The 12,034-nt window shown below is 29.3% G+C and overlaps 1 protein-coding gene across 1 annotated transcript in view; it reads right to left on the bottom strand.

The window, feature by feature from the left end:
- The window catches only part of LOC129750821 (mucin-5AC-like), a 90,934-nt gene that overhangs the window by 57,045 nt on the left and 21,855 nt on the right, over positions 1-12,034 (bottom strand). The gene's annotated exons all lie outside the window — the stretch shown is intronic.

Genomic DNA, 12,034 nt, shown 5'->3' with positions numbered 1-12,034 from the left:
CCTATTTCCCTGTAATAATTTTCTCAACTCAAGAACTTGAAACACTTCAAACACAACGCTGTTTTGTTTTGGAAATGGTGAAAATATGAACGACTATCTCCTCGGAACAGATGATTCCTGTCAAAAAGAAATACACTCAGAATATCACAGCAGGACAGGAAATGCCGCACCCATACAAGGAGAACTTCGGGCACGTTGTTATCTGGTGAAGCAAGGTGAGACGCAAGTTGGACACAACAAAGCTAGTGCGCAGATGCTACAAAATTCTTCGTTCTCCGAACGGAACACACAAACACTAACGAACCAATTCAGTGACAAAAAAGTTTTTTGCACGAGTTTCCTGTTGACACAATCACTCTAAATGAAATTTTTTAATTACAAAAACTTTGTGGCTACTAGATGTACTTTTAAATGCACTCTGGAAGCAAATGTGTTAAGCTCTGGAAGCATTACGAGAATAACACTTCGATTAGAACAAAGGGTAATACGCAGCAACCGTATGGAAAGAACGCAATTTCTAGCGTACTACACCAAACGAAATTTCATGGTGTAACTACACCAATCATTCTAAACGTTTAAACACAGTTCTAGAACCTTATGCGTTATTAATCAACCCAGTAAAATTAGAAAATTTAAAAAAAAATTAAGCTACCTAGAACACTGCGAGAACTGAACACACGAGTATAGAACGTAACCGAACCGACCAACAAACACTTGCTAACTGAAGTCTGAAGCCTATAACTTCTAAACGAGCTTGATTCCTTCACGATACGGTCTTTACAATCATACCAAGCAGCAACTAGCGAGCAGAGCAACACCGTAAGCTGATACACACAAACCAGTAGATAGAAGGAAAAAAAAAGCTAAAAACAAGCGTCGCTCGACAACGACGACGACGACGACTACGACTACGTTCGGTCGACGACGACGAGGGCAAATAACAACAACAACATCATCATCACGGGTTGGTTCGTGTTCATCGGCCAAAACTTCTCCTCGGGCCCCGCTACGCCACCCCGTCTAAAGAACGAAGAAACAAACTGCATTAGAAGTTGTATAGAAGCGCAGAATAGGCTGTATCAGTAAATGCAGCAATCGAAAGATATACAAGTAGGAGGTAGACGAGGGAGAAAAAAACAAACTTGAACGGGGTGGTGCGTCGATGGCTCAATCTCTTGCACCGGCTGGCTGACTGGTTGCTTGGTTGGTTTTTTTTCGTTTAGCAATGGCCTACTGTTGCTGCTGCTGCTGCTGGTGTGCCAACCAAATCAAATAAGTCGTATCAGCTCCATACAGCAAATGTCAGCTAGTAAAAAAAAAAAGTTTCCAGCACCTTGGCGAATGAATGGCGAGATGAAGGTGATGGTAAGAAGGTATCAGATTCGAACACAAAGTTCTTGCGACAGCTCTCGACGGTTGTTGGAGAGGCTTAGCGCCTCTCTAGTTTTCATTTTTTCCTCTGCTGTTTGGGTATAGCTTACAGTGATCAGTTTAAACGAAGCCATTCAATAAATAAATCTGTGTATGTATGAGATAGATTGAAATCTAAGCTGTTGAAATTAGAAGTTCGATATTCTATAATTTCTTGTTTTTTTTTTAATTTATTAATTCAAAAAACAATTTTAATTTCTTTTTTATTTAATTCTGTTAATTTTTGTCTTTTTTACTTCTCATCGCCAAAATCTCTAAAATAGTATTTTAATCGCTTATTTTTTCTTTGTTTTGTTTTATTTACAATATTTTTGAGTTTTTCATTATCTTTATATTAAAAAAAATTCTAATTTTTCTATGATTTTTTTTTTTTTGTAATATTTTTTCTTCATTTTGTTTATTTTTAGACAAACGCCAAAAATACGTTTTTACGTTCAGAAATGGTGATCGAATACAACAACAAAAACAAATGTTTTTTAAATAATTTATAAAGTACTCAAAAATTACAAAAAGATGAAAAAATAAAAAAAAATCAAAAACAAATACAAACAAAAGATTAAAAATGACAAAATCTACTTACAAATTATGAACAAAGACAAAAAGAGCAAATATAACAAAAATAAACAAAGATTATAAACAAAACCAAAATAGTGCAAAATGCATCAAAAACATGAGAAAAAAAAACTATTAAAAAGTCAAAAATAGTCGAAAATTGACTTAAAATAATGTAAATGATAATAAAAATTGTTATTTTGTAAATAAAAGTGAAAAAACTTCCAGAAAAAAACCGCTCGATTTTTAACATCCGATTTTGGCAACACAAAATGTTCGGGCAAGTTGCCAAAAACGAACGGGGTGTGTATCTCTTTTATTTAATTTTTTCTATTTTTTTTATTTTTCTCATTTTTTTTATTTTTTTTCATTTTTTTTTTCTATTTTTTTATTTTTTTCTCATTTTTTTATTTTTTCTCAATTTTTTTATTTTATCTCATTTTTTTATTTTTTCTCTTTTTTTTTTATTTTTTCTCATTTTTTTTAATTTTTTCTCATTTTTTTTATTTTTTCTCATTTTTTTTTATTTTTTCTCATTTTTTTTTATTTTTTCTCATTTTTTTTTTTATTTTTTCTCATTTTTTTTATTTTTTCTCATTTCTTTTGAACTTTTTCTCATTTTTTTTTTCTCATTTTTTTTTATTTTTTCTCATTTTTTTTATTTTTTCTCATATTTTTTATTTTTTCTCATTTTTTTTATTTTTTCTCATTTTTTTTTATTTTTTCTCATTTCTTTTTAACTTTTTCTCATTTTTTTTTATTTTTTCTCATTTTTTTTTTATTTTTTCTCATTTTTTTTATTTTTTCTCATTTTTTTTATTTTTTCTCATTTTTTTTATTTTTTCTCATTTTTTTTATTTTTTCTCATTTTTTTTATTTTTTCACATTTTTTTTATTTTTTCTCATTTTTTTTATTTTTTCTCATTTTTTTTCTCATTTTTTTTTCTCATTTTTTTTTCTCATTTTTTTTATTTTTTCTCATTTTTTTAATTTTTTCTCATTTTTTTTATTTTTTCTCATTTTTTTTATTTTTTCTCATTTTTTTTATTTTTTCTCATTTTTTTAAATTTTTCTCATTTTTTTTATTTTTTCTCATTTTTTTATTTTTTCTCATTTTTTTTATTTTTTCTCATTTTTTTGAAATTTTTTTCTCATTTTTTTTTTATTTTTTCTTATTTATTATTTATTTTTGCTCATTTTTTTCTCATTTTTTCTCATTTTTTTTATTTTTTCTCATTTTTTTTTATTTTTTCTCATTTTTTTTTATTTTTTCTCATTTGTTTTTTTTTATTTTTTCCCTTTTTTTTTATTTTTTCTCTTTTTTTTATTTTTTCTCTTTTTTTATTTTTTCTCTTTTTTTATTTTTTCTCTTTTTTTTATTTTTTCTCTTTTTTTTTATTTTTTCTCTTTTTTTATTTTTTCTCTTTGTTTTCATTTTTTTTATTTTTTCTCATTTTTTTTATTTTTTCTCATTTTTTTTTATTTTTTCTCATTTTTTTATTTTTTCTCTTTTTTTTTTATTTTTTCTCATTTTTTAGTTTGTATTTTATCTTTTTTAATATGTATTTTATCTTTTTAGTATGTATATTCTCTTTTTTAGTATGTATTTTATGTTTTTTAGTATGTATTTTATCTTTTTTTAGTATGTATTTTATCTTTTTTAGTATGTATTTTATCTTTTTTTTTTGTTTTATCTTATTATTTTTTTTTTATTTTTCGCATTTTTAATATTGTTGGGCCATGAACAACCTTTAGTGGACTATCGGGGCGGCACTTGGGAAACTAACCACCGATGGGACTCATTCCCCTCGTGGAAGTGAGTCTCTTCCAGACAACCTCAGTTGTTGTCTCACCGGTGGAGGCAAGTCCTCGGACTGTACCTGGGGCCAAGGCCGGGTCAATCACTGTCTTCCACAGTGATCGCAAACTCTTTCTAAGATGGCTCTGAAAAGAGCCGATTGGTTGTGGAATCGGCGAGCAAGAGCAGGAGCGAAGCAAATGAGAACTCGATTAATGCTGGCGTTGATTCATTTATTTTCTCTTGAAGACTATTTAAATTAGACACTTTTCACTTGTTCTTCCTTGTACACGACGAGAAACGTCTGCTGCTGCACCCTTCAGGTGGCCTTGATGCAGCCCACTGCTGGCTGGCTCTCTTTTTGAGCCGCTCTCGACTCTCCCGGGATGATGTTGCTCGCTCGACGGTTGGATCAAAACTCAACCCGCGGGGACGCGATCGCTTGCTTTTATAGCTCTCGCTACTTGGGCGTCGCGCAACGGGTTTTCTCCATTCTCTCGGTTTCTCCCATTCTTCAGTCCGCTGGGTGGACTGAACAAATATTTTAATTTTTTTTATTTTTTTTTTCATTTTTTTTATTTTTTTTTTCATTTTTTTTATTTTTTTCATTTTTTTAATTATATATTTTTCATTTTTTTTCTTTATTTTTGACAAAATCAGAATGAGATATTTGTTCCGGCCATATTTCCTTTAATTTTTTTCTGAGTTTTTCCTCTCATTTTTTTATTATTCTTCTAATTTTTATTTTTCATCAAATTTTTTTTTACTTTTTTTCAATATTTTTTTTTACTTTTGTTCTCTTTTTATTTCTTCTCATTTTTTTATTTTTCTTTTCATTTTTTCATTTTTTTTCTCAATTTTATTATTTTTCTTCTCATTTTTTATTTTTTCTCATTTTTTTAATTTTTTTCTCATTTTTATATTTTTCTTTTCATTTTTTTTAATTTTTTTCTAATTTTTTGATTTTTTTTCTCTTTTTTTTCTTCTCATTTTTTTATTTTTCTTTTCATTTTTTATTTTTCTTCTCAATTTTTAATTTTTCTTCTCATTTTTTATTTTTCTCCTTATTTTTATATTTTTCTTCTCATTTTTTCTATTTTATTTCTTTTTTTTTATATTTTTCTTCACTTTTTTTTAAATTTTTCCTTTTATTTTTTTTTTAATTTTTCTTCTCATTTTTTTAATTTTTCTTTCCATTTTTTTAATTTTTCTTCTCCTTTTTTCAATTTTTTATTTTTCTTTTCAATTTTTTCTTCTCTGTTTTTATTACTCTTCTCATTTTTTTAATTTTCCTTTAATTTTTTGTTTTTGTCTCATGTTTTTATTTTTCTTCTCATTATTTTATTTTTCTTCTCATTTTTTTATTTTTTTTTTTCTAATTTTTTTATTTTTCTTCTCATTTTTTTATTTTTCTTCTCATTTTTTATTTTTCTACTCATTTTTTTATTTTTCTTCTCATTTTTTTATTTTTCTTCTCATTTTTTTATTTTTCTTCTCATTTTTTTATTTTTCTTCTCATTTTTTTATTTTTCTTCTCATTTTTTTATTTTTCTTCTCATTTTTTTATTTTTTTTCTCATTTTTTTATTTTTCTTCGATTTTTTATACTCGTTTTTTAGTTTTCTTATTTTCTTATTTTTCTTCTCATTTTTATATTTTTCTTGTTATTTTTTTTATTTTTCATCTCTTTTTTTTTATTTTTCTTCTCATTTTTTAATTTTTCTTCTCATTTTTTTTATTTTTGTTCTCATTTTTTTTACTTTTCTTCTCATTTTTTTATTTTTCTTCTCATTTTTTTTATTTTTCTTCTCATTTATTTATATTTTTTTCATTATTTTATTGTTCTTCTTATTTTTTTATATTTCTTCTCATTTTTTTATTTTTCTTCTCATTTTTTATTTTTCTTCTCACTCAATTATTTTTCTTCTCACTCAATTATTTTTCTTCTCACTCAATTATTTTTCTTCTCACTTAATTATTTTTCTTTTCATTTTTTTTCTTCTTTTTTTCTATTTTTTATACTCATTTTTAAGTTTTCTTCTTATGTTCTTATTTTTCTCCTCATTTTTATATTTTTCATCTCTTTTTTTTATTTTTCCTCTCATTTTTTTTTAAATTTTCTTATTCTATCATTTTCTTATTTTTCTCCTCATTTTTATATTTTTCTTCTCATTTTTTTTATTTTTCTTCTCATTTTTTTATTGTTTTTCTAATTTTTTTATTTCTCCTCTATTTTTTTTTATTTTTCTTCTAATTTTTTTTTCTTCTCATTTTTTATTTTTCTTTTCATTTTTTTATTTTTCTTCTTATTTTTTAATATTTCTTCTTATTTTTTTTTATTTTTCTTCTTGTTTTTTTTTTATTTTTTTTCTTCTTGTTTTTTTTTTTATTTTTTTCTTCTTGTTTTTTTTTATTTTTTTCTTCTTGTTTTTTTTATTTTTTTCTTCTTGTTTTTTTTATTTTTTTCTTCTTGTTTTTTTTTTATTTTTCTTCTCATGTTTTTAATTTTTCTTCTTTTGTTTTGAAGCGTTATTTCATAAAAATAAACAAAAAATAATATGCAAAGTAAAAAAATTACAAAAAAAAAACATATGGTTTTTTTTAACTTTAGGGACATTTAAGTAGTTATTGTTTTAGATGGAATTTCTCAGTTTTTCTTAAAAATGTATTTTTTATTCCTATATAGTTGTTTTGGTTTATTTTGAATTGAATTTTTATTCAGGTTTTTCTATGTTTAAATTTAAAAACCATTTCATTATTTTATGGTGAAATTTAAAAAAAAAGTTTAACTTACACATTTTTTCGGTTTTTTTTTCGTTTTGTAATTTTTAAATCTATAAAATTTTTAGGAGAATATTCCATGATCTTGCTTATTCATATTCTGAATTAAAAAAAACTTAAGTCGTTATTTTCAGCGTTCAGGTTTTAAATACTGAGCTTAAATTTAGTTATAAAAAACGGTACATCATCACGATTTCGGTTGCAAAGCGTTCACGGCTTCGGTCGTTAGATTAAGAGATAAAAATCTCATCAGATGATGAGTTGAAACGTTGATATTTTATTTCCATTTTGATTTGCAAGACACCACAAAGTGAAGGCGCACTAAACGATCTTTTTTTTTTTTGGTTGGTGTGTCAAACGACGTATCTGCCTCTGCGTGAGATAGGTATAAAAATTTCAAGTACATAGCATTAAAAAAAAGCTGTAAACGAAACTGAGAGTTGCGAATTTAATTGAGAGCTTATGAATGGGTAGGTATTTAAGGCAGAACAATATTCAAAATCTACTGACTGAATGTGGCCTCACGAAACGAATGAGGTACCGCAAAGTTCCCACCCAATATCGAAATTTTCTTAACTGCATTCGATTCTTTCCTCCGATTTGGTGCATTTGGATTGGCGTTGGTTGGCGCTGACTCCCCTGAACGCTTCACACAACATTATGAAATTTTTTAAGCCGGCTAGTTTGCTTCAAAGCACTTTGTTTCGAAAAAAAAAGTAAGAGTTAAAGCTGATTTTGAAAACTCACAGCTTGGTCATTAGACATACAAAGCTGAAAGAATGAGTAGGTAACTATGCACAATTCTCGATCGGCATCGAAATTTAACAAAAACAATTTTTGTGAATGTGAATGAAAGTCCTTCATTGTGTGAGAGGTTAGAATAAGATTCTATGTTCAATTGACGAAAACTTTCTTAAGTAATATTGCAATAATGGATTAGCTTCGAATTAACCTACTATTGGGTCACAAATGGATTCCATTTTCCCGTATCGAGGGCAACACATTCGGGAGGGAATTTTTGCGTCTTGAGTCGAGCGTGTACCCACTGAATATTATGTCATTTTTATATTGGTTCCAGCAAACGCACCACCAGTCAGTCAGTAGTCAGCCAGCTAGTGGCAGCTTTGTGGTTAAGGTTTTTTTTCGTGTGCTTCTGTTTGCAGTTTTTTTGCCATCATTTCACGCCATACCTACTCCTTCTTTTTTGCAATGCTCAAAAACACCTTCAAATAGGTAAATACTGACCGACAACTGCGCTTTGCTAAGGTATCGATGACGATTCATATTGTTTTTCAATGGTTATTTATAGGTAGCTAGCCGGCCAAAAGTTTGGAATAACCACCTCAAAAACTTGAAAATTTTGATTGATTTTGATATCTCAGCCATCTTATTACATATTGGAATTCTTTTGATCTCATCCAAGAGATCGTGAACAAAACCTTCTTTGTATGTATTTGACAAAATGTTAATATTGAGTTTATATGACTTAAATTCAGCTTAAAGTTGGGACATTTTTCAAAAACCGAACTTAAAATTCAAACCCGATCATCTCAGGGTGGGGTGGACCAAATTGCAAAATTCGAGTTGTATTGGAATCCTTTTTTCATACTTAGGTACTAAAATACATTTGTTAAATTTTACGTGTCGAAAAATTTACAATGTACTTAAAATATATAAAATAGCTACTCAATTCGTCGTCCTAAAGTATCGGATCACCCCGTAGTATGGTGTAACGGCCAAAAGTTTGGGATCAATCTTCTAAAACATACATTTTTATTTCACGCGTAGGTCTCTGTTATAAAGCAACGTATTGTTTATCTGGTAAACTGATTTGGAAGCTTATGAGTTGAACTGGCCTTATGGATATTTAGTTGAAATATTTTTGAAGACTAACTTTTTCAAAACTTTAGCAAACGTTTCATCATTTTCTGATAATTTCCACCGAATAGTCCAACCGTTAAAAAAATGCAAACTTGTTTGACCATAATTAAGTTGTCTTACAAGTTATTGCAGATCGGATTGGCTTATTTGCAAGCTTATAAATTGCACTTAATCTTTAAGGCTTAGCACAAAAAATATATCACAAATGATTATCATCAGAACGTTATCCAAAACTAGAACAATAGTCTTGTTAGGAATGTCTTATGGAAATTCGATCCGACATCGATACTTGTATGTTTAATATTTAAATCCCTCGCTTCAAGGAGGCAAGGTCGCGTAATGGCTAAGAAACTCGCTTAACGCAGCAATACCTCTCTGAATCGAACCAGCATTGGGCTTCCACCTTTCGGTTCATAAAGAAGGTATGTAGGTATTTCGTTCTGCAATCGCACACCATCGCCCAAAGTTGGGAAAGTGCAAGCAACAAACGATTGAGCGGAGCTGAGCTGGGCTGAGTTGAGTTAAGTTTGCATTGCATCACTTAGGTACAGACGGGGTACGGTCAAACAACTTTGCCGCAACTCCAAAAATTAAAAAAAAATAAACGAATAACCGAACCCATGTGATACCGAATCCACTGCAGCCAATTCAATAATCTCAATAAGCTAAACATCTGGTCGGAGCCAGAAAAGCCGGTTTCTAGTAGAAGGTAGAAGTTTCGACAAGCCCTCTAGTGAGAACCTTTCGATTTCGCACCTACGTAACTCAGGGCCGTAGAAAGAACCGGCTCACGGGGGGGTTTGATGATTTTTTTTCCTATTACATTTTTGCATTTTGCATATACAAAGAATAGTGAAAAAAGTGTAGGTACTATTTTTTTCACACTTGTGATTTGGGACTTGTGGTGACTTGGGACTTGTGGTATTGCTCAGTTGACATATCAGTTGCCTCCTGAGCTGATGTCCGTCCGTGAGTTCGAACCCAAAAGTAAACATCGAACACAGTTATACCGGATACATTTTTAAGAACTTTCCGCCAAATGATCGTTGATAAAAGTTTTGAATAACACAAAGATGTTAAAACGACTAAGGGGTGTTCATTTTATAAAACGGACACCTAGATGTTACGATAAAAAGTTGACGTTTAACCCAAATTTGATGAAACTTGTTTCATCGTGTATAAAAGTTTGACATATTTTTTTTGTGAGAAAGCGACTGGATTTCGTAAAATGGGACGAATTGATAAAGAAACCCGTGTTTTGATAATTCAAAAGTACTGCTCAGATGGACTATCGTTTAGAAATATTGCAAAGCTTGTAAAACGATCGAAGTCTGCGGTTTATCAAATCATCAGGAAGTTTGAAGAGCACCATACTCTTGAAGATTTGCCAAGATCCGAAACCAGAAGAGGCACAGTGAATCCACAAATCGAGAAGAAATGTGTTAAGCTTTTGTTGTCACATGAACACAACTCTTTTCGAAGAATTGCCAAGAAACTGAAAATTTCCGTTGGGTCCGTCCAAAACATAAAACGAAGGAACCACATTAAGACCTACAGGAAGCAGAGACATCCTAAACGAAGCGTGGAACAGCACGAACGAGCGAAGCAGCGATGTCGGATACTGGATACGATTTTGAAGAAGCAAAGTAACCGTTGCATTTTGATGGACGATGAAACTTATTACAAACTGGACATTGGGGGTGATTTTCAAAAATCAGCCAATATGAAGGAACGTAATATCTGATGAAAAAACGATCATTTTGAAAAAGCTAAAAAATGGGGAGGGTGGCGGGGGGAGAGGGAGTTAGGGTTTCCACTTTCAAATGCGTACAATTTTCACTGAACAAAATCAGATGTATTTCGAAAAATATGAAATAAGAGAAGAATAATAATATCTTTTAACAAAGTTTTTCAATATTTATAGAACAACCAGAAAATCTTTAATATTCACTGCAAAAAAAATCTTAATAAAAAGAAAATTGTCATAATTTATTTATCTGGTAGTTTGAAATTGTCACTTTCAAAGATCTTTAAAGAATTTCTTGTTATAAATGTCATTTTACAAATGAAACTTACACACGTGGATGAGCTTCTGAATATTTTTAGTGCTAAACCAAACAAAAAGTATAGCTTTAAGATAATTTTTACTTAATTATTGCTATGGACTACAAGCTGATTGACGGTTATTAAATTTTTCATTGGAGTAATTTACTGCATGTAGGTACCTACCTATTCATTATTCCAAACTCTTAAAATAATATTGATTTATAATAAGAAACATGGAATGAAGCCTTGAAAGATGAATTTAGTGAAGAATATTAATCAATTGCAATTGAAACAGCCAAACTTTCAGATGTAGAGTTTCAGACTTTAACTGGATTTTAACTTAAAATTTCAAAATAATTATATGGATCAGTTGAAAAATAAGATAAGATTTAGGCGATATAATTGGTGTAGTTCTTGAAATTCAGCAGTAGATATAAGTCAACAAAAGTCAGAAAAGGCTATTTCGAATGTTAGCTTGATGGATTGCCTTGTTGCCGAAAAAAAATAATCGACTGATAATGGGAAAGTTTTAATCCACAAGGGAAAAATAAAACATTGGCAAACTGATTTTGGAAAAATTTTGAGTCCTTAACTCGATTTTTTGTCAGATTTGTTGTCAGAAAACTAATTAGTTTAGGGTTCCATCGATCAATGATAACTGATGAAGCAACTGACCTACATCAACAACAAATTTTGAATCTATATATTATTTTTTATTCATTCATCGATGCAGATTTTAGGGAAGAATGCCACAAAATGGTTAGTTCCCAAAAAAACGATACAGATTTCGTTTCTAAAAAACAACGATTTGAAAAAAACATATTTAATTTTTTTTTAATTCTATAATTTTGTCGCCCAGAAGTCACGGTAAATTACTGACAGTCTTCAGAAAAATTTATCATGAAGTTAGAACCATTTTTTTCTAAATCTTTTTTAACAGTACACTTTTGCTAGAAAGTGCACAAATTTTTTCAAAGAATTTTAATCTAGTATTTTCGAAAGTTATACCGAAAAACAGAGCAGATAGAAAAAATACAAATTTGCATTCAGTACCCCTAAATAAATCAAACCCCTTATTCTGCGCCTCGCGTTATGTGACGATAGTTGAATCACCCTTGTCACCCGATTCCAGTAGTCGCTTTAGGTAAGAAACGTCTTTAAGAATGAACTTTTTGAGTTCTTATCCTTATCTAGTAGTCAGCTGGTAATGAACCTCTGTCACATCGGCTTCGGGAATAAGGTGACAAGACTCACGTGACTCCAACTCGACTCGACTATCGTCACCTCACGCGCGGCGCAGAATAAGGGGGAAAGTGCACCTCGGAAAATGTCAATTTTGTTTCCTTGTGCTATTATTGTGAATGCAGATTTTGAGTTTTGAAGATGAATTTGAATCTCTTTCTCAAAACACGAATTCCTCCATATTGAAACAGCTTTTATAAATGTTTTTTTTTTATTCCTTTTTGGCTCTAAAAACTCATAGGAAACGCAAAAGTTACAAACACTGACCGCAATTTCTTCTTTGATTTATTGTTGCTCTGGAATC

Source organism: Uranotaenia lowii, chromosome 3, assembly GCF_029784155.1.
Source record: "Uranotaenia lowii strain MFRU-FL chromosome 3, ASM2978415v1, whole genome shotgun sequence".
Classification (NCBI taxonomy): Eukaryota; Metazoa; Arthropoda; class Insecta; order Diptera; family Culicidae; genus Uranotaenia; species Uranotaenia lowii.
Note: the sequence above shows the minus strand (reverse complement) of the source record. Positions and strands in the feature narration are given on the sequence as shown.